The following is a 24,054-nucleotide window of genomic DNA, read 5'->3' as shown; positions in this document are numbered from 1 at the left end:
AGAAAAGAACATGTGATCTTGGCTTTGCTTCACACTAAGTGAGGCTGGAAGCAGCTGCTGTTGAGGGAACCCATGCAACAGCATTATAGTAAGTTAATAACTGTGGAAGCTGGATGATAGATACTTGGAAGAGACGTTTTTTTTAATATGTTTTTTCTATTTTAATTTTCAATTCAGAGAGAGAGGGAGAGAAGAAGCAGAGGGAGTAGGTTAAAGGAGGGAAATAGGGAGGTAGGGATAAAAGGAGAGATGGAAAAATGGAGGAAGGGAGGGAGAAGGGAAAGTGGGGGAGAGGGAGGGAGAGAAACAGAGATGTGAGAGAGGAAGGGTTGTAAGGAAAGAGAAAAGTAAAGAAAGGGAAAGAAATGAAAGCAAGAAAAGGAAAGGTAGAAGAGGGCAGGGAGGATAAGGGAGGGAAATGAAGGTAGAAGAGAAGAGGGAAGGCAAGTCAGCCAAAGGGATGAACCCTTGCACACCAGCCCTCTGGGCTCTACCTGCATCTGCTTGCCACCTTTACCTCCTCTTTCTTGTCTGAGTATCTTTCAGGCTCTGACTTTCCTGCACTCCCCCTTCAGGGTGTAGCACCCTCTCCAGGCCCTTCTGTAACTTAATTCTCACCCCATCCTTCAGATTCCATGCTGGTTTTCTGGCCTCACGCACACCCTGGCCTTTCTCATTAAGCCCAGCCTCTGCCTTTAGCTACTGTGGTTCCTTCCACCTCTACTCTGCAGCACATCACACCTGCAAGGTCATACTCAGTTGAGGGACCGCTGTTGCTTGTTTCATCCATCAGCCTCACTAGACTCTGAGGCTCCCATGAGCAGACAGGGTACCTAAGCCACTGCAGAGCTCGGCTCTCAGCTTTCTAAAACTTGTTGAATATTTTATCGTGCTTTTGGAGTGGGATGAGGTGATGATATGAAACCAGAGATATTCGCACTGGAGATGAAAAGAGCTCAGCTTTCAATAAGTACAGAAGAGAAAGTATGGCTCTTAGAGGCTAAAAAGGCTGAGGCAGGCATCTCTGATTTTATCCTTTGATAGAAAAATGAAAATAAAGTAATAAAAAGCCTCATACTGTTATTAGATACGTCTCCTTCCAGCCCTAAGGTCATATGTCATTCTGTGTGGGAAAGGGTGAGAGAGAGGTCATAAAAACATACAGAGTTTTAATCACAATGTGACTATGGACTTTGAGGTATAGCTGCAGGCTCCTAGTGGGTAAAGTCCCCCTGCATGGGCAGTGATGGTTGTCTCCTGAAGAGCATTATGACTCGGATAAGTAAAAGATATGCCAGAACAGTGCCTCCCAAACACACTGCCAGTTTCTTCTGGGGAGCTATGTAAAGAAATCATCAGCAACACAGCCTCCCTCCAGCTGACTAGACCACTCATTGAATAAAGTATGTCGACCTGGCATGAGAACTTGAGTTCAGTCTTTGACACCCACATGGTGAAAGGAGAGAACTGTTCCCTGCAAGTTGTACACACACACACACACACACACACACACACACACACACACACACAACACCCCACAGGCACACCTGCATGCACTCACCATAAATAAATAGAATTTTTAAGAAGAGGGATGCAGCCTTCTGCAGACCTGAAGATTCAGACCAGAGACCTTTGCTAATTACAGACACAGTGGATGCATGCAATTTCCCATGTCTTCCGTATTTCATGTTTTCTTCTTTTGCATAACAATATAGTCACCTGCTGAGAGGCAATTCCTGAGCCACAGAGGAAGCCAAGATGTCGCCCACAGCATGGGAGCAGTACATCTTGTCATGTTAATATTTGGAAAGGAAGCAAGCTATAAAGAATTGCAGGTGCTTTTATTGGCCAGCATGGGGTGTCTAGTTGGGGTACTGTTCCCTCTCCTCTGTTGTAGAGTAACTCTATTAAATCCCTTTTTATTTACATGTACATATCTTACTGATTAATTATTCATCTTAGTGCCTACATATCCAGGGTCCTGTTCAGAAGGCCTTTTCCTGTCTCAATTAATTTACTATCAAAAATGTGGTTTTGGTGTCCCTACCAGACTGATTTCATCGTCAAAGATGGCCTTAGGAGCAAAGTTCACGTATAATCCCAAAGAAGTAGAAGTGAAGGTGTGAGATCTGTGTTCTCAAGGCATGGATCAGAAAGAAAAGAACAACAGTGACCCACTCACCTGCTGCTGTGAAGAGCTGGCCAGAAGGAAGGAGGCCAAGGACTTAGGCCCTTTATCAGTTTCCTCAGACTTCTGTATATGTGCTTGCATACATGTTCATGTTTGCACAGATGTTAAGAGGTGCTCTGTGTGTGTATGCATGTCTGTGTGTGTGTGCTCATGTGCACATGCAGAGACCAGAGCTTAACCTTAGGTGTTCCTCTGAAAACATCCACCATATTGTTTTGAGATGGGGAATCTCACTGGGACCTGTAACATGCCCATTCAGTTAGGCTGACTGGCCAATAAATCCAGGGAACCTTACTGCCCCTTGCTACCCCCAGAGCTGGGTTTATAAGCACCAACCCTCTCCTGTCTAATCATCTCTCTTTTAGTTTGAGTTCTGGGGACCAAATTCAACTTCTCCTTGGTGCATGGCAAGCATTTTATTAACTGGGCCACGTCTTCAGCCTCAGCCTTGGTCTTTAGACTTTCACTGTGCCTTTGAGAGCCCCTGCTGCCCGGGTTTGTGTCTTGCTTCTTTGTGATTGACATTTTCACACACGCATTCAACATGCTTCTGTCATAGCCAGGCTCTCGTTACCTCCCTTCACTTTCCTCTTTCTACCTCTGCTCCCTAGTCACCCTATACAATCTCTCTTCTACTTCATGCTCTGTTTTCCTCACTCCACATGGGAGTCTTTATGTGTCTACGCTTATCTCCATGTCTCCTCACTTTCCTGTAGATGACATTTCCCTCTTTGCGGCTGAGGAAAAGTCTGCTCTGTCTACCTACCACATCTTCTTTATCCTTTTATCTGTTGATGGGTGCCCAAGGTAGTCTATCACTTGGCTACTATGGACAGTGGCAGTAAACACAGGCATGAAGAAGTCTCTATTTCGTGCTGATTTTGATTCCTTTGGGAGTAACACCCAGGAATGAGGTAGTGAGATCACACGATTGTTGTTTTGTTCTTGTTGATTTTTTGTTGTTGCTTTGTTTTGTTTTCTGAGGAACCTACACAACACGCTTATTTTATATAGCTTACATTCTCCTTGACAATGCACACACATCTTTACAACATGTGTTGTTATTAGCTTTCTTAATGGTAGCTGTTCTGACTGGATGAGTAGATTGCAATGTAGTTTTGACTGGCCTTTCCTGTTGCTAGGATGCTTCGTTTGTTTTGTTTTTTTTTTTTCACATATTTCTAATTCTTTTGAGCAGAATTCATTTCTGCATTTATCAATTGCATTATTTGCTCTTTTGATGCCTGCTTTTAAGATTGATTTTTATTTTCAAATGATGTGTAGGTGTGTATGCGTGACTGTGTGCATAGGTGAGGGAAGTGCCTGAGGTATCTGGGAGAGGACATTGGCTTCCTGGGAAATGGAGTCACAGGTGGCTGCAGATGCCATGTGGGGGATAAGAACTGAACTTGGGTCCTTTGCAAGAACACAAGTGCTCTTAACCACTGAGCATTCTTTTCAGCCCCTTAATTTCTTTTGCTGTTGTTTTGTTTATTTTTGTTTTGTTTTAATTCTTACATATCCCAGATATTAATCATTGCTAGGATAATAGCTGGCAAAAGTTTTCTCCCACCTGCTGGGCTATCTTTTTACCCTGTTATTTATCTGCTCTGTGCAGTAGCTAATTAAAATTTTATTTTTATTGTTTTTATTTATTTATTTTATGTGTACGAATGTTAGTCCTCCTCTATGTATATGTACCATGTGGATGCAATGCCCCCAAAGAACAGAAGAAGGTGTTGGGTCCCCTAGAATTGAATTACAAAGAGTTGCGAGCCTCAAATGTGGGTGCTAGGAACTAAACCCAGGTCTTTTACAAGAGCAGCCAATGCTCTAAACTGATGATCCATCTCTGTAGCCCTTCTTTGGCTTTTGAGATGAGGTTCTGCTGTATAACTCTGGCTGGTCTGGAGCTCCTGGTGTAGAGTAAACTGCCCTCCAGCACAGCATGTTCCATGTCCTGGCCTTAACCCACTAAGGCCAGGACATATGATACCCATATGATACTCATATGTACATGGGTGTAGAACCACTCTCTGGAGTATGGATACCTACCAATAGCCACTTTCTCAAAGATAAAAGACATTCCTTTAGCAGATATCAACTGCATATATCTCTTCAGTTGGGGTGGGCTCTTAAGAGTTCATCCCCCCCATTTACTCAGGAATTGAGGCTGGCTTCATCTTATGTCAATTTTATGCAAGTAACTACAGTTTAGCGAGTTCATGTGTGATAGCCATGTCAGGTCAGACATCATTTCACAGAAGTTCACTTCATCTTTTAGCTCGCTCATATGTTCTTTCTTCCTCTTTCTTAAGGTTCCCTAAGCCTGAGTAGGGACCACTTTCACTTCTCATATGCAAACAATAGGTCTTGATGAGTAACATGGTCTGAAGCTATTTTATAGCCAATGATACCTGGTCATGACACTGTCTGGGAACTAGGTCCAACCTGCTTTTGACACCACTATAAGCTGCTTCTTTTTTTGTTATTAATTTTCATATTTTTCATGACCTCTAAATGCAACTGATTTCATTATCCCCAAACTTAAACTCTTAAAGGAAATGCTGCTAAAATCCTATTTGTTGCTTCAACAGTGTCCACAATTTTGACGTACAATCATTCTGACTCTCCTGAAGAGGTTGTTTTGTTGCTACTGTTTTTCATAAGATCCCTCTAACATTTTAAGATATTATAGTTTCACTCCTGTTTCAAAATTCTCACTGACCTCTTTTTTCTTCAAGATCATCAAATACCTGACAGTTCTGAGATCTAATTAGTAATTCCAGAGGGGCTTCACATACAATGGAAATTTGCAGGGGTTAATTAGAGGGGTCAACCTTCCCATAATAAACTTGAGCATCTATCTCAATATATTACTAATTGTACAAGATATTTTCTGCCTGGTTCACTTAGGGAGATGCTTGAAGAGACTTTCAAGATTACACATCGTTCCTTGTTCATTAGCTTGGCATCCCACAGCAGCTTATGAAATCCACATCGAACAAAGGATTGATTAAGACTTAGGCAGGTCAGGAGTCACTGGTAAAAATCCCCAACCAAGTTCATAATCCACTTGCATTTTAATAAAGCATGTCTAAGGTTTGAATCATTTAGTAAAATAATAAATTTTTAAATGTTAGACTGTATTGCAGAGTTCCTTGGCATCAGGAGCTCTGATAAGAGTATCAAATGCATGATACTATCTTGTTTTTATAACTTTGGACTGATAATTAATATTTATCTCTATTGTGCAGAAGAACAAACTGAAGGTCAGAGTAGGTGCCCAGCAGAGTTATGCAAAGAAACTCGTTGGTCTGTCTCTGCTTTACATCTGTATGTTTGTGTGTAGGATGATGGACATACAGACATGTGCACTGTTGATGGAGTTTGGGACTCCTGGGAAAAGACCACAGACTCAATCAATTATAATTACAAGATTTGTCGATTAGCTGCTAAAAGGGCCATACTCTCTGAGTCAAATTTGAGATTGCTGTGTAGGAGGGTTATGGGGAAGGATGTTTTTAAAGGTAAAACCACAAAAAGACCTTTGATATAGATGCAAGCAAGCAAAAAAAAAAAAAAAGTTTGTTCTGCCAAGTTGAAGCAACTGGGGTGACTTGAAACAATCTTTAGGTATCTGCATAAGCAAGTTACAGAAGCAATAAAAGCAGTTAGCCATATGACAACAAGGTCACAGCTGTATATTTCTGGGTGTGTGTGGGGTCACTGAGTCAGGGTTACCTGGAACTTATCCACTAGGGACTGCAGTCAGACACAAATGGCTAGTGGATACCAAGATGAATGCCTAGCATAAAATCAAGTTTCTTTAGCCATTACAGCACATTACAGTAGTGCTTTTCCTCAGATACACAGGCCTATAACTTGTCAAGTAAGCTAGACTGGCCTGCTAGTGAGCCCTAACTATCCGCCTACCTCTGCTTTCCTAGAGCTGGGGTTACAAGCATGCACCACCATGCCCAGCTTTTCAGTGTGAGTTCCGGGAATCAGACTCAGGTCCTAATGTCTGCTTGTCGAATACTTTACTGGCTGAGCCATCTATCTCCCCATTCCTCCCACCCCACTTATAGTCTACCTACGTTTGTGGCATGGCTTATCACACAGTTGCCATGTGTGCTGATGGCTGGGAAAACACAACATAAGGAAAAGAGGATTGCACAGACTTCCCATGCCATGCTTCTATCTTGACTGTGGAGTCAACTGTGGATGTCTGATGAGACCATGTCCCTCTTCACTCCTTCATGACCTATGGCTACAGGAAAGAACTGGGTAAGGTAATTTTTTTCCCTTTCCCTCTTGATTCAGGAACTGGTCTAAAATTATTCAACAAACTGAATAAACTAATTCATACTAAGCCCTGAATGGCCATCTTCCCATCTTCCTTTCATGCTTATTTGCATTTTCCAAAAGGAAGCGCTCACAGAAGCATGTGACTAGATAATTGAAGCAATTAGAGCTACACAATCAAGAGGAGACCAGGCAACTGGGAATCAAGCCTTCACAGATCTCACCCCGCCCCCTGTGGCAGCCTTTGCCTACTTTGCCCTTTCTCTGATTTTTTTTTTCCTCCCCATTGCTTCATACTGTGGAACTGGCCCAGCTAAACAGTCTTCCAGACATATGTAAAATCTAAGGAACGTTCAAGACACTTTTAAATCGTAAGACTCCAGAGCTAAGAAGAGAGTCTCTGTTACGAGAAACGCTTGTGTAGCCCTGAAGACCTTCACCCCCAGCACTGCTGGTTTTTTTCCCCAGAGCCTGTTTTTAGCCCAGTGTCAATGAGAGGAGGGTCGGCTGGGTTTGAACTCCTCCCGAATGCTGTCACTATGGTAGATCTGACTGCAATATCTGTGTGCATTGCTGAGGTAAAGCAGAGACCTCAGACAGTGACATTGTATGACCAGACAGGCCTCTTCACTAAAGGAGAAAGCCCTAGCCTATCAGTGTTTTCTGGGGTAAATAGACGACTTCCAGTCATGTCTTCCTCAAACCTCAACTCCCCCCATCTGTGTGTGTGTGTGTGTGTGTGTTGTGTGAATAGTAGTGGTAGTAGCAGTGCCAACTGTGCCCATGTGTGTTATGTATGTACCTGTGTGCATGCCCATGTTTCTGGAAGCCAGAGTTTGAGGTCAAGTGCCTGACTCTATCATATTCCACCTTATTTTGAAGACTATTTATTTTCATTGATTTATTTATTATTAATTTATTATTGATGTTAATAATATTATTAACAATGTTTTTTTTAGTGTATGTGTGTGCACTTAAGAGTGCAGGTACTTGTAGAAGCCAGAATAGAGCATCCAGTGCCCTACAGCTGAGGTTAGAGGTGGTTATGAGTCACCCAGTAGGGGTACAAGGAACCGCACTGCGGTATTCTGAAAGAACAGCAAACACTTTTAACTGATAAGGTATCTCTTCAGCCTTTCCACCTTATTTTTGAGACAAAGTTTCTCACTGCATCAGGAGTTCACGATTTTCATTAAATAGTCTGGCTAGCAAGCTCCAGGGATGCACTTTTCTCTCCTCCTCAAAACAAGTTTCTTTTTTTTTCTTCTTTTTTTTTTAAACCTGGCTTCTCGGCACCAAACTCACATCCTCATCCTTGCATGCCAAGCACTTCACCAGCTGAGCCATCTCACCAGCCCTAGCAGTATAGTACCTTAAAAAAAAAGTCAAAGAGAAGTAATACACAGTGTTTAAGAGCTTCACCTCGAACACGAGCCAGGCCAGGTCTGTAATTGCTCTCTCTTGAGCTAGTTGGAGGTGCCTTTGAGAATTATTGCCTTGGCTTAATGTTGCATTCCCTTATGGTAAAGTAATAGGGGCTGTGATGGGTGGCTGATGAGAGCACCGCCCCGTGGATCCGGGGTGAGCATCACATGAGGCATTAGAGTTAAAGTAGTTAAGATAAACAGCACTGATATTTAGGACTTCAGAACCTGTTTGGTGCCTTCTGGAGAGACCTGCACACTTCATTTCACTTCTCACAAATAAAGTTGCATAAAATATCCCAAGCTTAAAGGTGGATGCACTATGTACTGTGAACATCTACAGCTAAAGTTCAGACAGGAGGAGTGGAATCAGATACCATGTATTTAGGGGTGTTTGTAGAATTCAACACCCCTAATGCATCTAAGAAGACAGGTATGTGTGTATCAGGGCTGAGCGTAGCTCTTGGAGTTGCTAGTCTTAGGAGCAGTGTGAGCCAAGCTCCAGTGTCAATCCATATGGTTCCTGACCATATGGCCTCGCAGAAGCTGCTTTGTCAAAGTCTTCGCTTGTAAAGTGATGAGGAAAAGACCAAATAACAAACACTCACAGGCTCTGTCAAGAAACGGCTAGCAAAAAAGATGTGATGACGGGATCTGATGGTGGGTGGTCTTCTCCCATGGCAACAGTTGTATGACAGGTAGAACAGCCCTGAGGCAACAGGAAAGATTCTCAGGGCTAGAATGCTCTGCCTCTGCCATTCATTCCTATTGTCACCATGGGCAAAGTGTGTGGTTTTCTATCTGAGACACCTCCTCTTTTGAGTGGGGATCATAATAAAAATATCTCCACAGGATTGTTAGGAGGCAGGCTGGGAAGAGGGTTCCGTGGTTAAGGTATTTAATTCACAAGCGTTAAGATTTGAGTCAAGATGCCCAGCCCCACTGAGGAATGGGTGTGTCAGTATACAGCATAACCTAAGCACTACAGGTGGAAAAGGGACAGGGGTATTCCAAGAATCACTCCCTAGCCATTATAGCAAATCTGTGAGCTCCATGTGCAAGGAAAGACCCTGTTTAAGTAAGACTGGTGGAGTAAAGTGTAGAAAGATAGTGGCCAAGATGGCGGAGCTCCACAAGCTGAAGCTTGCTGAACTAAAGCAAAAATGTCTTGCTCTTGGTTTAGAAACCAAGGGAATAAAACAAGATCTTATCAATAGGCTCTGAGCATATCTTGAAGAACATGCTGAAGCGGAAGCAAATGAAGAAGATGTACTGGGAGATGAAACGGAGGAAGGAGAACCAAAGCTCATAGAAATGCCTATTAAAGAAGAACCTCCTGAAAAAGCTGTTGATAGGCCTCAGAAAACAATGTGGTAAAAATTACATCTGGAATACCTCAAACCAAAAGAAGGTAGAAGAGGGTGGAATGATTCAATGTACCTGCAAGCTTGGAGGGTAAGAAGGCTACTCAGGCAGCTAGGTTTGGGATTTCTTCAACCCCAACAAAAGATCTGTCATCTGACACCAGGCCTATGGTTAACGTGAATAAACTAAAGGAAAGAGCACAGAGGTTTGGTTGAAATGTCTCTTCCATCTCTAGAAAGTCTGAAAATTATGAGAAGCTAAAAAAAAAAAAAATGGAAGGAGAAATTTGAGATTGTGACGAGCTCAGGTGGAATGGGAGCCACAGAGGATACAGAAGCAAAGACAAGAAAAAGAGAGGAACGTATTTGGGTGTCATAATGAAAAGTTCATGCTTTCTGCCCCATAGTGGTTTCCATTTCTCAAATTCCTCTTGGTTTTATGTATGATGCACACACACATGAACAGTCATTTGCCTCACAGTGAGGAAGCTTGTACCTCAGGTTTATGCTTGAATTCCAGTTCAATTGCTATTCTACATTTAAGGTTAAGGTTGTTGTTGTTGTTGTTTTTTTAATTATTTTGCTTAATAATAAAAGAAGAAAGAAAAGAGAAAAAAGTAAGGTAGAGAGTGATAGAGGAAGGCATTCAACATCAACCTCTAGCCTGCACATGTACACACAGGCAGGTATACCTACACACATAGACTTACATACACACACACACATACACACACACACACACACACACACACGAGGATTGCGAAAAGAATTCATTTGTCTACGCTTTTACACCAGAGGCTGCCACTTGACTCTAAATAACAGCTACTCTTAGTTGGATTTTGTTCATAGACTGTCTTCTTATTTTAAAATAGTTTTAAGGTAGATCCCAAATGGCATAAAAAACATCTGTGCAGACCTGTTATCAAAATCCTGAAATAACTTGCCTCCATGCACCAGATACTGAACCTAAATGCCTGTATGATGGTTTGGATGCCTAGGTTGGACATGCCTTCCACTGAAGAACCATCTCTTCACCTGTGGACCTCTCAACCTCTTTAATAATAAGTCCATCCACCCAACTACTCAAGCTCAGCCATAGGATCCTTTCTAGACTCTTCCTTTCTCCTCTCTCAATTTCCCTACTGTCTAGTACTGCCTGAGTGCACATGATTCTCCTCTGTTATGGTTGCAGAGTGAGCCCTGTGAGGGGAGGAATCACCACTCTTTTGTGAATCCTTAGCAATCATCAGAGTTGCAGTTGATGGTGAACCATGCTCTATTGTGATTTAAGTAAGAAATGCCCTCCATAGGCTTATGCATTTGAACAGCTAGTCCCCAGCTACTGGTACTGTTTGGGAAGCTTGTAGGTTTTAGAAGCTGGGGCCCTGCTGGAGGAAGTGTCTCAATAAGGGCAACCTTTGGGATTTTCTATCCCAGCCCTACTTGCAGTTTTCTTTACGCTTCCTGACTACCAAGCCAGCCTCAAGCTCCCACTGCCATGCCCTTGTCTGCCCTGGTAGAATGTGTGCCTTCTTAAACTGTTCCCAAAGAAAGCCCCTTTCTTTTTCCCATAAGCTACCTTTTTCCTGGGTATCTTATCACAGCAAAAGGAAGAAAACAAATGCAATACGGATACATATGGTTGCAACAGAAATACCTGAATTCTTTGCACAGTTACTCTATGTATCAGTGACGTTACACATTGCTATGACCAGATCACTCTAAAGGAAAAGGGATTAATGCCGGGGTCCTGTTCTGTAGGGATACAGGCCACACTGGTGGGGGAAGGCCTGCAGCTTGCTTGCCCATTGCGTCAGCAGTCTGGAAGGAGAGAGAACAAAAAAAAAAATGGGGCTGGGCTATAAACATCAAATCCTGCCTCGAACAACATGCTTCCTCTAATAAGCCTTCACCTCCTAAATGTTCCATAACCTCCCCAAACAGCACCACTAAACAGGACCAGATGCTCGAACATATGAACCTATGGGAGGAAGCAGTCCAACATCTCAAACTAACAACATTCTCTGTGTATATATTTCTGTTCTGTCCCTGAGGACACCCCAATAGCAATGAACTTACCTAATGCCTAAAAGTTGATTTTTAATACCATTCTCCATTAAAGTGAATTAGGCTATGGGCAATACCAACATTACAGCCCAGCCTATTGCCCTTTAATTTTTAAAATGTAATTTATTTTATTTATATGTATGTGTGTGTGTGTGTGTGTGTGTGTGTCTGTGTGTGTGTGTATGTGTGTGACTCCTCCAGTGATGGCTCATGGAGTGACGTCCTCCCTAACCTCAACATAAATGGGAGAAAGGGCCTAACTCCACCGCAGACAAACCTGATAAACACCCTACATTCATGGTATACGGTGAAATGGTGCTTTAGCCCCTCGTCACCAAACACACAACTCTAACTAGAAAAAAAATACCAAATTTCAATAGAACTGTATTGTCATAGTTTGAACATGAACTGTCCCCCACAGGCTCATGGTAGAGCTGCTGTTCCTCAGTTGGTGGTGTTGTCTGGGGCACTTTGGGGCCCTTAGAAGGTTTGGCCTAGATGATAGACATAGCTCACTAGAAATGTCCTTTGTGGGTTAAAGTCCAGCCCTACTTCTGGCCATGCTCTTGACTGAGGCTTTCCAGACCATCGCCAACTAAACACGACAGAAAAATGAGACCATGAGCCACATTAAGCCTGTCCTTCTTAACAGTGTTTCTGTTGGGTGCCATGGGCACAGAAACACAAAGGAAGTGAAAGCAAACATTCTACAAACCTAAACAGGACTCCCCAGAGTATCATAACAGTCAAAGTCAGGGAGGTCACAGTCAGAGAGAACCCGGAGATGGTACAGAAACCCATCTCGGCATCTTGGTGAGATTCTAAATAACGAAAGTAATACTGATGAAAACAACAAAACTAGAATGAACAGCATGTGTTAGCAGTACTAACAACACCAGCGTTCCTTTGCCCTTTGTGGAAGTGTGTCACACTGATGTAAGGTGCTAGCAGGGAAACTGCACTGTGGGATAGTCTCTGTACAGTTGTCTTAAGTCTTCTGTAAATCTAAAAATGTTCTTTTAAAAGATGTTAGTAATAGTAGCTGAGGGGTGTGGCTTTGGGTGTTAACAGCACTGGCTCCTCTTTGAAAGGACCTGGGTTCAATTCCCAGCATCCACATGGGGGCTTACCACTATTGAGTTCCAGGGATCCAACACCTTTTTCTGGCTTCCTCAGGTACTACTGCACATGATGCAGAGACATACACACAGGCAATAAATGTAATATAAAAATAAATAAATCTCCTTAAAAATTATTTTACAGATTTTAGAGAAGGCGTAGAGCAGATGGTAATTAATACTTCTCAAAGTGCAGAGAATAAGTGATGGTGTTTTCAGCTTAAATGTGATATCTATATCATAATCTCTCCCTGAAAAGCTCTGGGAATATCTTCAAAGAATAGTAGAAAGACTGTAAGAGTGAAAGGTCAGGGAGATCTGTTACGTGACAATGTCTTCTGGACATAGATTGGCCATTGCACTCAGGAATTCAAGGCATTTATGGTTACTCAAGACATGTACAAGATTGAGCCAGTCAACTTCCAGCATGGGTGGGGAAGGGATTCACAAGCTCCCACATTTGAATGGGGAGAGGGACACTGACACTTGATAGTTGTTGGAGAGAGACAGTCAGTGTCCTTTAGGGATGTGGCTCCTGGCAGGGTGACCATGCTCCAGTCACTGGTCCATACCCATGATGCATGGACAGTACTGATTAGACTCAGTGGGCTATAAAAAATATTTTAAAAGATCACATGAAATTGGAAGGGCAGCAGAGTGAGGGATTCTGAGAAGGATTGGAGATGAGGAGTCAAGAGGGAGTGTAGAAATGATGAAAAAAATCATTTTATATATACATGCAAATCTGGAAGAATAAATAAGAAGAATATAAGGGCTGGAGAGATGGATAAATGGTTACGAGCACTGGCTACTCTTCCAGAAGTCCTGAGTTCAATTCCCAGCAACCATATTGTGGCTCACAACCATCTATAATGTGATCTGATACCCTCTCTTGGCATGCAGGTGTACATGCAAATAGAGCACTCATATACATCAAAAAATATTTTTTTAAAAAATAAAATAAAAAGAACTTTTTGTTATTATTATTTTTTTAAAAGATAAGCCAATGTTTCTAAGTTGCAAACAGTTGAGTTGGGTTGGAATAAGGCCAGTGTGCCCTAAAGTGGTGGGAAAAATCTCACAAGGGTCAAATTTCAGAAAGCATCAGGTACAGAGAGTTAGCAGCTGGCTACACTCAAACCTATCCAAACCCACTTGTCCTTTCCCTGTTCTAACCTCAAGTGAGCCTGTAAAAGTGAGCATTTGTTTATATATTTCACTCACTCGCTCGCTTGCTCACTGTCTCACCCTCATTCACTCGCAGTCACTCATTCACTTGTTCACCCTTCACTCGCTCCTCTTTCGTTCCTCACTCATGCCCTCGCTCACTCATTCACCACTCTCGTCTATCTTTCTTTACCTGTCACCGTAGCACATAGACAAAAGGCCCCATGTCTGGGAGAACAGAAACTTGAACGATTCTCAGGGTCTTCTCCAGCAGTATAAAAAGGAATAAATAACTTCTGTGGAGGGCACTGAGCAACTGCTGAGGAAAGACATATTTACGCTTCACACTGCTCAGCTGCAAAGGGCTCCAGCTCTATGGGTTTCATGGGTCTGTCACTCATCCTGGGGTGGGCTTTTCCATGATGGAGGTGATTCAAAGTCATCCCTGATCCTGGGAGTGACCACAAAAAAAAAAAAAAAAAACTCACTAGTTCAGCAAGTTGGATTTTGGTACAATCTTGGCTTTGATCTGTTCTGGAGATGTGTGTGTGTTGTCTCTTCCTGGGAAATGTCTGTCCCACCACAATTACAGATGTGTACCACCTTAGCTGGCTTTTTCACATGAGTTTTTGGGATTGAACCCAGGTCCTCATGCTTCTGACTGAGCACGCACACAACTGACTGAACTATCACCCAGGCCCAGAGCATATTTGAGATGTCCATTTCTAACTTGTTCTGTTTGCTCATGGAATTGAGCTTAAATAGAGGAAGCTTATCTTGACTTGAAAAGAAAGTCCATCTATACAGGGAAAAAATGGAAATCGAGGAGTGGTGTGTGGCTTGAAGGCTGCTCAGGACAGTGCATGTGAGCAGCTCCAGATCCTCTACTTCCTGTGAGCCCGTCTGACCAAATTTCAGAAACAGCTCCACACCCTGAATTTATCTCAGCCAGACATGGCTTGCATATAGCTCAGGGCTGTATCTACAAGTGGCAGCTGGCACCACCTAAGCTAAGCCAAAACAGCCTAGAAAAATGTTGGCTACACATCAGCAGACACAAAACACACACACACACACAGAGAGAGAGAGAGAGAGAGAGACATACATGATTAGAGAGTGACAATCACTTAAAACTACTGTGGGGAAAAACATAGGATCAATTTCTTGCTGGGAGTAATCAGTGAAGGTTTTGAGGGTTACTGTGGGAAGCTTTCTTCTCAGATACAACTCCTGTTTTATCTGAAGAGGCTCTTTTTTTTTCCCAAAGGTCCTTGAAACATGATCACTTAATATGTGGAGAATCAGCAGAACCTGCTCCTCTCTTAATGAAAGCAACTGAGACCAACAACTACAGCAGCTGAGATAAAAATCATAGCCTTACTGCGGTGCCCATTAGCGGGGTAGAAACTACATCCTGAGGTCATAAATAGTTATTAGCCAGTTAATGACAGCTATGGTCAAATCATTATATTTACATCTGATGAATAGGGATGAGGCCTTCCTTGGCCCGTTGGAGCTCAGGCAGTTTATTGCAGTGTTCCAATATTCTGGGCAGAATTTCTGAAATTCAAAAGACAAATCCTTACACTTCTCTTAAAGAAACACAAAGAGATGAATAAAACTGAACAATTTGGCATGTTTTCCTAGATTGTTCAACCTCTCAGTGATGTCCTTAAATTCCTAACGTACTTCCTGTTGGCTGCAACACAACCTACTGGGGCGTGTGTCCCTGTGTGCTTCATGCTGTCTCACCAATTCTCCCCATTCTAGAAGCTCCTGGGGCTTTTTCGTACTATATTGACAAAACTTTACTCCAAATTAAATTAAATTAATTAGCAACAAATTAAAGATTTAGACCTTTTTATCTTCTCTTGTGCTACCCTTGTCTATTTTTGTGGTTCTAGGGATGGCACCTAGAGCCCTGTGCATGCCAGGAGGGCTTCTACCACGATGTCACATCCTGAGCCCCCAAGCGACTTTTAGAAGCTGGTACTTCATGTATTATCCTATTTTCTTTAATGGCCCGTGCAATCGAGAGGAATTTAAAATACTTGTTCAATTTAGCAGTAACCCTTCTCCAGTGATAGATACAAATTAATCCACAATATATTGCTTTTGGGTGATTTAACACCCAAGTGTATGTACTCCAGGTTTATTTTTCAGCTTGCTTGATAATGGGTCTCTGATTTAATTGGATCTGTTTAGACTTGGCATATAATATTTGTTTAGGCCGGATCGCTGATAAATACAGGAAACAAAGTGTGTAATAAAAAGATCATTGAAAGCTACAAATATTCAGAAACCTCGCGGTTTCCAACGAAATCACTTCCGAAAACACGAGGTTTGAGAGCAGAAGGTTAAACATTCTTATTTTATTAATTGTGAGCTCCAAAATCCTCTTCCTTAACCATTAGTAATTAACTCAGATTTAAACTTACGCATATACTTATTTCCTAGGAGAAAATTGTGGGGTGAAGGTCTGCACAGCTGTCTCAATTAGCCCAAGCTTCCACGGGTAATCATTTCCCATGTGCTGAGGCACCACATGCCACAAATGTCACAAGAAACATCTGGATGAGGATGATGTGTTAGTTACTCTCATTGTTGTCACCAGAAATAGCTGTCAAAAACCACCTGTGGAAGGAAGGGTTTGGTTTATTTTAGCATAGCATTTGAAAGTGGAGTCCATGGTAGAGAAGAGAAGGCATGGCAGGACCTCGAGGCAGCTGGTCATATTGCATCCACAGTTAGGAAGCAGGATGAGATAAAAGCTGGTGCTCAGTTCTCTTTCTCTCTTTTATCCAATCTAAGATACCAGCACATGAGGCAGTGATGTCCATATGGGTAGGTCTTCCTTGTATAGTTTGACCTTTCTGAAACACACACACACACACACACACACACACACACACACACACACCACACACAAATTAGAGAAAGAGGTGTCTTAATATGTGTTATCCCAGGCTAGCCTCAAACTTGCCATGTAGCTGAGGATGGCATTGAACTTTTCATCTCTCTGCCTCCATTCCCAGAGTGCTGGGATTACATGTGTGTACCACCACACCTGGTTTTATGCAGTCCTGGGGCTTAGATCTAGGACCTCATGATTGCTAGGCAAGCACTGATATCTAAAGTTAGGAACTTTTCTTTGCTAAGGTTAAGACAGGTTGGCGCCCAGAGTCAGGTGACCTTGGGCAGCTCTGATCTCTCGAACTTCACTGTGCTTCCCAGAGGTGTGGCAGTACCATACCCCAAGATGTCTCTCCAAGGGACACAGGGAAAGCTCTGAGCAGAGCTCCTGGCACAGGGTTGTTTGTGAAATGTTAACTGTGGCTGTTATCAATGGTTTTGAATATTTGGCATTGGACAGAAACTGCAAACAGTTGGATATGTGGTATCCCAGACCTTGGCCTTATATATCAACTTTGTCAATTTGTGCACAAAATTGTATAACACAACTCACTTAAGAAAATATCTGGGAAACTGGTATCGTGATAGCTGGAGGTGTGATGGCCTCTGAGCATGTCTATGCGGGATTATCTTAATTGCATTCATTGGTGTGGAAAGATACTCTGACTACGGGTGGCACTGTTTCCTTGATGAGATCTTGAGCTATATAGGTGGAGATGGAGACTTGAACAGCAGCATGACTCATGACTCTCCCATTCTGCTTCGTGCCAGCAGACAGAATGTGACCCAGCTGTCCCCAGTTCTGGTCAATGACTTCTCCACCTAAATGGACTGTAGCCTGAACTCTGAGCCAAAATTAAAAAAAAAAAATTCTTTGTCCCTTGAGATGCTTTTCTCAGGGTCCTTTTATCACAGCAACAGAAAAAGAAACTAAGACATCTACCAAGATCATACCCTCCCTTTGTTATAGCTTGTAAATGTTCTTTGGAATCTCAAATAAAATAATGAACTTGACTGCTGTAGAAATCACCGGCTTTGTCCTCACCATATAGATGCCCTGTCCTTTGGCCTGAGACACTTATCCAAGGGTATTTCTTTTGCCTCTTTCTTAGAAAGTTGTCACTGCCCAGAGACCCAGGAAACTTTTCCATGAAATGCCTGATGGTGGCTAGTGATTTGCTGGGCAAATCACACACGTAATGTATTTGAACAGTATGAAGCCCAATCAGGAAACTACATCTTAAAGTTGGCTCCTTGGGAAGCTTAAGGGGGTGGACATGGCTTAAGGAGGAAGGGTCAGCCCGAGCAAACTGACAAGAGAGTGTGGAGCCCCTCTCCAGGCCAAGAGCCTTCTTGTGGCCTTCCACAAGAAGTGTTCCCATAATTTCCTGAGCTATATGAGATGGGTCTTACTTCTATAGAGTTACCTCCTCTGCTCTAAAGCAGAGAGGGAAATAAATTCTCAAAGCCAAAGCAAACACTTCATCAAGTAATTTAACTCATTACAATATCTAGAGCCTCTTGCCACCTTGACAAAAAGAGAGCCTGTCACCTGCCTGAAGAAGGAAAGGGTTGGATTTGGGAGTTGACTAACCCTCAGCTTCACTTGCTGTAGCGCCATAGTAGCATCCTCCCCCAGCAGTTCACTACTGAAAGTAAACTTGTTTGCCCTGAGTACCGTGGGTATTTGAAATCAGTGGGTGCTGTCAGCACCAAAGAGGAAACCTCCGTGGCCGAAGCTCATCTCGTCAGTGTTCAGGGATAGAAGCATCAGATTGGCTTTCAAGACAGGGCTGTGTCATTGCCTGTGTGATGAGTGCCCACTTTGACTGAGCCCTGGAACCCTGCAGAAGCCATGCTCTCCAGAGCCTTGCCACATACCTCTTGGTTAAATCAGGTCACTCAGACATATAGACCTTTTCTGACATGTTCATGAACAACCAGGGAGTAAAGAGAGGACAGAAAATCTGAACAGGGAAGGGAGCCTCTGGCTGAGTAGTACCAGTCCTCATCACAGACAGAGAAGCTCACCTTTTATTCTATCCAGCATGGATACTCTCAAAGGTTTATTTTATTTTATTTTTTATGTAAAAGGATTCCACTCCAGAACCATGAAGGGACAGAATGGTTGCTAATGAGGCAGGCATTCTTCCCTGGGAACATTGACTGTACTTCCTTGGTTTGTCCTCACTCAAGATTCTACACCCATGGGAGGGTCAAGGCAGTGTCAGGGAATGGAACAACATCAAGACATGGTGTTCTGACTCTGACCTTCTGCCACACTTGCGGGACAGAATTCCTCCCCAGTCAGTGAAGAATGCAGCGGACTATCAGAATCTGGCTATTTATGCCCAGAATAGACCATACCTCCACTCTATTCCCAGTGGCTATTCATGGGCAAGCCAACCTTACTTCCTTCACTTTCTGTTCTGCACAGGTATGAACTCCACTGCTTCATCAACCCTCACATGACCCCCTGTCAGTGAAGAGTTTTCAAATGGAACTGCTGTGGAAGACCATCCTATGCTGATTGTTCAAGATGGGAATGAGACTTCTTTCCTACCGATAACAAAGAGAGAAGACAATGAGGATGACGGGGGGTGAGGGACAGGGTCAGACCCTAATTAGCAATCCTGTCTGGTGTGTGAGCAGCTATGGATAGATTCTCTTTTTGTTCATGCCTTATTAGCTGTGACTTTCAGGGTCAAAACTAAGGCTGACTAGGGAACCCCTGACCCTACAGATGGTTGGATCAAGGTGCTATCTTCCTTCTGCCTTCAAGCGAATCTTGAACACCACATCTCTACCCAGAATCCTCTGCACATAATGTTAAAATTTAGACTGAACACTTTCATCTCTCAGATTCTTTCACTGGCTGCATCTTTCATTTCTTTGCATTGTCAATGATCTGTCTAATCGTGTCCCCTCTTCTTTTTCCTTTAACTCAGACCTGCCAACACATGTCCTTTGAACAATGATGTGTAATATGCTGCATCAACCACCATGGTAACAAATATTTCATTAACACATTATAATCTAAGACTTTAATAACGCTACCAATGCCTTTTCATCTGCTCTTTATGGTAGCTATAGATACCTGGACAAGAACTTCCAGTGGGATTGAATGAACACTGGGAGGGGAAGCAACTGACCATTACAACATCAACAGTGACTTTTAAGAAGGAGGTATATTTGCAGTGGGCTAAGGTATTGTTATCATTAATGGGAGGATACTGAAGAAGCCAACATGCTATGCTTTGAAATATGATTCAAACTGTTCTCATTACCTCTTCCATGCTGGCAGCCAACAGAGGAAGCATGGACACCTGAGGAAGGACCCAGTTGAACCCTCCCCTGTGAGAGTGCTAGGCTGTTGTATATTAGAGCTCACTATGTTGCCCAGGCTGGTCTTGAACTTCTGGATTCAAACAGTTCCTCTGCCTCAGCCTTCTGTGTTCCTGAGTCTACAGGCCCCGGCTACTTTTGGACAAGATAATCTGGATTGAAACATATTCAGAAAAGTTGATTCTATTTCTGCCTGCCGCAACTTCTGGAGAGACCCGCTAGTGCTGTTTTGTTTTTGTTTTTGTTTGGTTTATTAGAGTGATACTTGTCAATCAAGAATCTGTATTGTATGTGTATTTGTGTCTATATGCCATGCTATGTGCATGGCATGTGTGGTGTGTGCATGTATGCGTGGTATGTTGTGTGGTATATATGTATTATGTGTGTGTGTGTGTGTGTGTGTGTGTGTGTGTGTGTGTGTGTGTGGTGTGTATGTGTGTGTAAACCATTATTGACTCTATTTATCAGGCATTCCCATCCTTTTCTTTATTTCTTTATCTGCCCCGCCTTTTTTTAAGCCATGAGCAGGAGCTCATGCTGCTTTGTCCAATGACGAATTTTCAGGTGCTCTCAGGAACACGCTTGGTTGCGAGCCATTCCTCCAGTGCATGAGCTGAACATTTTCATGCCTTTGTATGTCCTGAGCTTTATCTGTTGTTGAAACTAAACATCCAAGTCCCAAAGAAAGTCCAGCAACAGAGGAGCCATGCTCTCTGGCATCTTCTCAAGAGTTCCGAGGGCATTCGGTGAGTCCTCAGACTTCCAAAAGAAACTGGCTTCAGATGACATATGCCTTTGTTACTTTGATGGGGAGAGGAATTTCAGACACCCTAACTTTGTGTTTTTTGTCAATTTAGTGTTTTTGGCTTCACTGTCTTTCTCCCACACCAGTGAAGGAGACTGGCAAACAAAACCTACAGAACAAAAGCTTCACTCAGATCAGTGAAGCTCAGAAGAACACAGGAGTCCAGTTTGAGAGTGGAACAGGCTAGAGAAATTGATTGTGGCTTTTGACTGAAATGCTTGGAAATCTGACTGAAGAGGGAATATGGATATTGCTGATGAGACGATGTGTAGAATGAATAGGGGGGAAATGAATGGAGATGGCAAAGTCTGAGAATTAAAAGGGTCAGTACAGGTTGAGCAAAATGGCCCAGTAGGTAAAGGCATTTGCTGACAACCTGAGTTAAATTCCTCAAGACCCACACCGTGGAAGAAGAGAACTGACTTCTGATTATCCTCTGACCTCCACTTACACTGTGGCACATATGCACACACACACACACACACACACACACACACACACACACGCATGCATGTGCACTATCCTAGTTTCTGTTACTGTAACAAAACACTTTGGCCTGACAAGAAAAGAGTGGGTTTATTTCATCTTATTTCTGGCTTCAGGAATTGGGAGCATGCACTCAAGCAGAAATTGAAGCAGAAAACATGAAGGAACACTACTAAGTGATTCACTCCTTGGTTCACTCAGTAGCTTTCTTACACAGCCCAGGACCACCTGCTAGGTATGGTTCTGCTCACAGTGGGCTGGACTATTCTATTCAATTACTAATCAAGACAGTTCCCAACGAACATGCCCACAGGCCAATATAAGCTGGAAAATACCTCAATTGAGACTCCTTTGGATGACTGTAGACTGTCAAGCTGACATTTGAAGCTAACTAGAACACACACACACACACCACTAAATAAATGTAAGGAATATTTAAAATAAAAAGTCAACATGTTGAAATTTTTCCCACAGTGAATTTTGACTTACTATTCCAGAACAAAATTAAGTAGGAAAGGGAGCGAACCAAAATCTCTAAGGTGGAGAGCCTGGCAGAGCCATCTGACATTAGACTAAGGAGGGCCTATGTGTTGTCGCTTGAGTTTTTGGACCATTCATGGAGAAAACCTAGAACCCCTGCACAGATGTAGCGTATGGCAGTTTGGTGTCCAAGTGGGTTCCATGATAATGGGAATAGGGACTGTCTCTGGCATGAACTGATTGGTTTGCTCTTTGATTACCTCCCCCTAGGGGGGAGCAGCCTTACCAGGCCACAGAGGAAGACAATGCAGCTACTTCTGATGAGACCTGATAGAGTAGGATCAGAAGGAAGGGGAGGAGGACCTCCATTATCAGTGGACTGGGGTGGGGGTTGGGCATGAGTTGCTTCACCAACTCTATCCAGCCAATAGCTCTATTGTTCTCTGAAATTGACTTACAGCCAGTGCATCTATCAAATAATTCTCTACATATGAACAAAATGGCCTCCATTAAAAGCCATACTTCTAGAGAAGAGAGGACAGCTCTCCCTGTGTGGTTTCACTCTTACATACATCTTACCATGTGGTCCAGTACTGCCCAGCCAGTGCTATTCTAAGTCAGGAGCAGTTTCTCTTGCATACAACCAGGTCAGGAAGACAGTTCACGAATGGATAAAATGCTTTGATCTGCTTTGCAACTTCCACAGCGATCAGCACAGCTATTAATTAAATACCTGTAATTATTCTGTGGAAAGGGCTTAATATCATGAATGCAATTCTATTAAGCATGATTCTCAGCCTCCCAGTGGCAACCCCAACACTTAATGCCACTGGTTAAAATGCTTGTCGTAGGAAAGCTGCTATAATTTCAGCCTTCACCTTGCAACCACTCCAACAATTAAATCATTTTTGAATTTCAGTGCTACACTAAAGGAGAAATTATTAAGACAATTTCACAAGAGAAGATGCCAACATGATAATCACCCTTGACCATTATTGCACTCGAGTTCGGAGTGTGCATCTCAGTACTTGAAGAAGGTATGTTTCATTTGTGGCCTGTCCTGTCTGCCTTCAGCCAAGTGTATTCTTGGAGAAACAAGGTCATTGTTTCTTAGACTGCAGGGGTCTCCGTGAAAAGCACTTGTCCACATGTGAGCATCCTGCTTGCAGCACTCAGTAGCTGTACAGTACTGGCCAAATTAACTCCTCTTTCCTGTTTTCAAATTGTGTGTGTGTGTGTGTGTGTGTGTGTGTGTGTGTGTGTGTGTGCTGTATGCATGTGTTTGTGTGCCTGTGGAAGCCAGTGGTTATTGTCAGATGTCTTCCTCGGTTGTTTTTCTGCCTACATGCTGTGACTGGAACTCTCACTGGACCTGGAGCTCACCAGAAGCTGGCAAAGGCTGGCCAGCAAGCTCTCAGGATCCTCCTGTCTCTGGCTTCCTCCAAAAGTGCCAAGGTTACAGTACCGCCTACATTTTACATGGGTGCAGGGCATGTAAATTTAGGCCTTCACACTCGTGCAGTGAGCCCTTTCCCAACTGAGCCATCTCCGAGCCCATTTTCCAAATCTTCAAATATATACAAAGCGCTTAAAATAGCATGTGACATTTGGTAGATGGTTTGTAAATATCACTGGTGTAAATCATCATATGTGTGGATATTTGGTGATGTAGACACTGTCTCCTTTTTAAAGGATGTGTTACACAGAGCCAACTAGACAGTTCTGTTGCTGTAGTTCAAAAAGAAAAGGACTTTTATAGATACATAATATCTCTTTAAACTGTTTTGTTAAAAGAAATATTGACGAAGAGATGGCTCAGGCAGTATAGGGCAAGCTGTGCCAACATGAGGACCTGAGTTTAATTCCCAGGCCCTGTATGAAAAATGCAGGGTATGATGGCAGGTGCTTAGAAACCCAGTATTGGCAGGCAGAGACCGAAGGCTCCCTGAGCCTCAGGGCCCAGCCACCCTAGCCTCCTTGGTGGGTGGTTGAGTGTACCTAAGAGACAATACAAGAGGTCAATGTCTGGCCTCTGCATACACACATACCCATGTGCAAACATTATTATATTGATATTTTGCTTATTCAGTCTTTACCCATGACAGACTAAGATCTGAGTTCTCTCTGTGTGGCCACATATCAAACCTTATGTCAACTCTTCTAGCCAAGTCACTACATTGCTGCTGCTTGTAAATAAGAAAAAAAGACTCAAGTGACAACATATGCTGAAGAGGATGTGGAGAAAGTGGAACCCTCCTCCATTGCTGGTGGGAATGTAAACTTGTACAACCACTTCGGAAATCAATCGGGTGCTTTCTCAGACAATTAGAAATAGTACTACTTCAAGATACAGCTATGCCACTCCTAGGCATATATTCAAAAGATG

At 42.9% G+C, this 24,054-nt stretch overlaps 1 pseudogene; it reads left to right on the top strand.

Annotated features, from left to right (window-relative positions):
- Positions 1–8,976: 8,976 nt before the first annotated feature.
- LOC129673137 (SAP domain-containing ribonucleoprotein-like) lies at positions 8,977–9,666 on the top strand (annotated as a pseudogene).
- Positions 9,667–24,054: the final 14,388 nt, after the last annotated feature.

Source organism: Psammomys obesus, unplaced genomic scaffold (assembly GCF_907164565.1).
Source record: "Psammomys obesus unplaced genomic scaffold, mPsaObe1.curated_primary_1811, whole genome shotgun sequence".
Classification (NCBI taxonomy): domain Eukaryota; kingdom Metazoa; phylum Chordata; class Mammalia; order Rodentia; family Muridae; genus Psammomys; species Psammomys obesus.
Note: the sequence above shows the minus strand (reverse complement) of the source record. Positions and strands in the feature narration are given on the sequence as shown.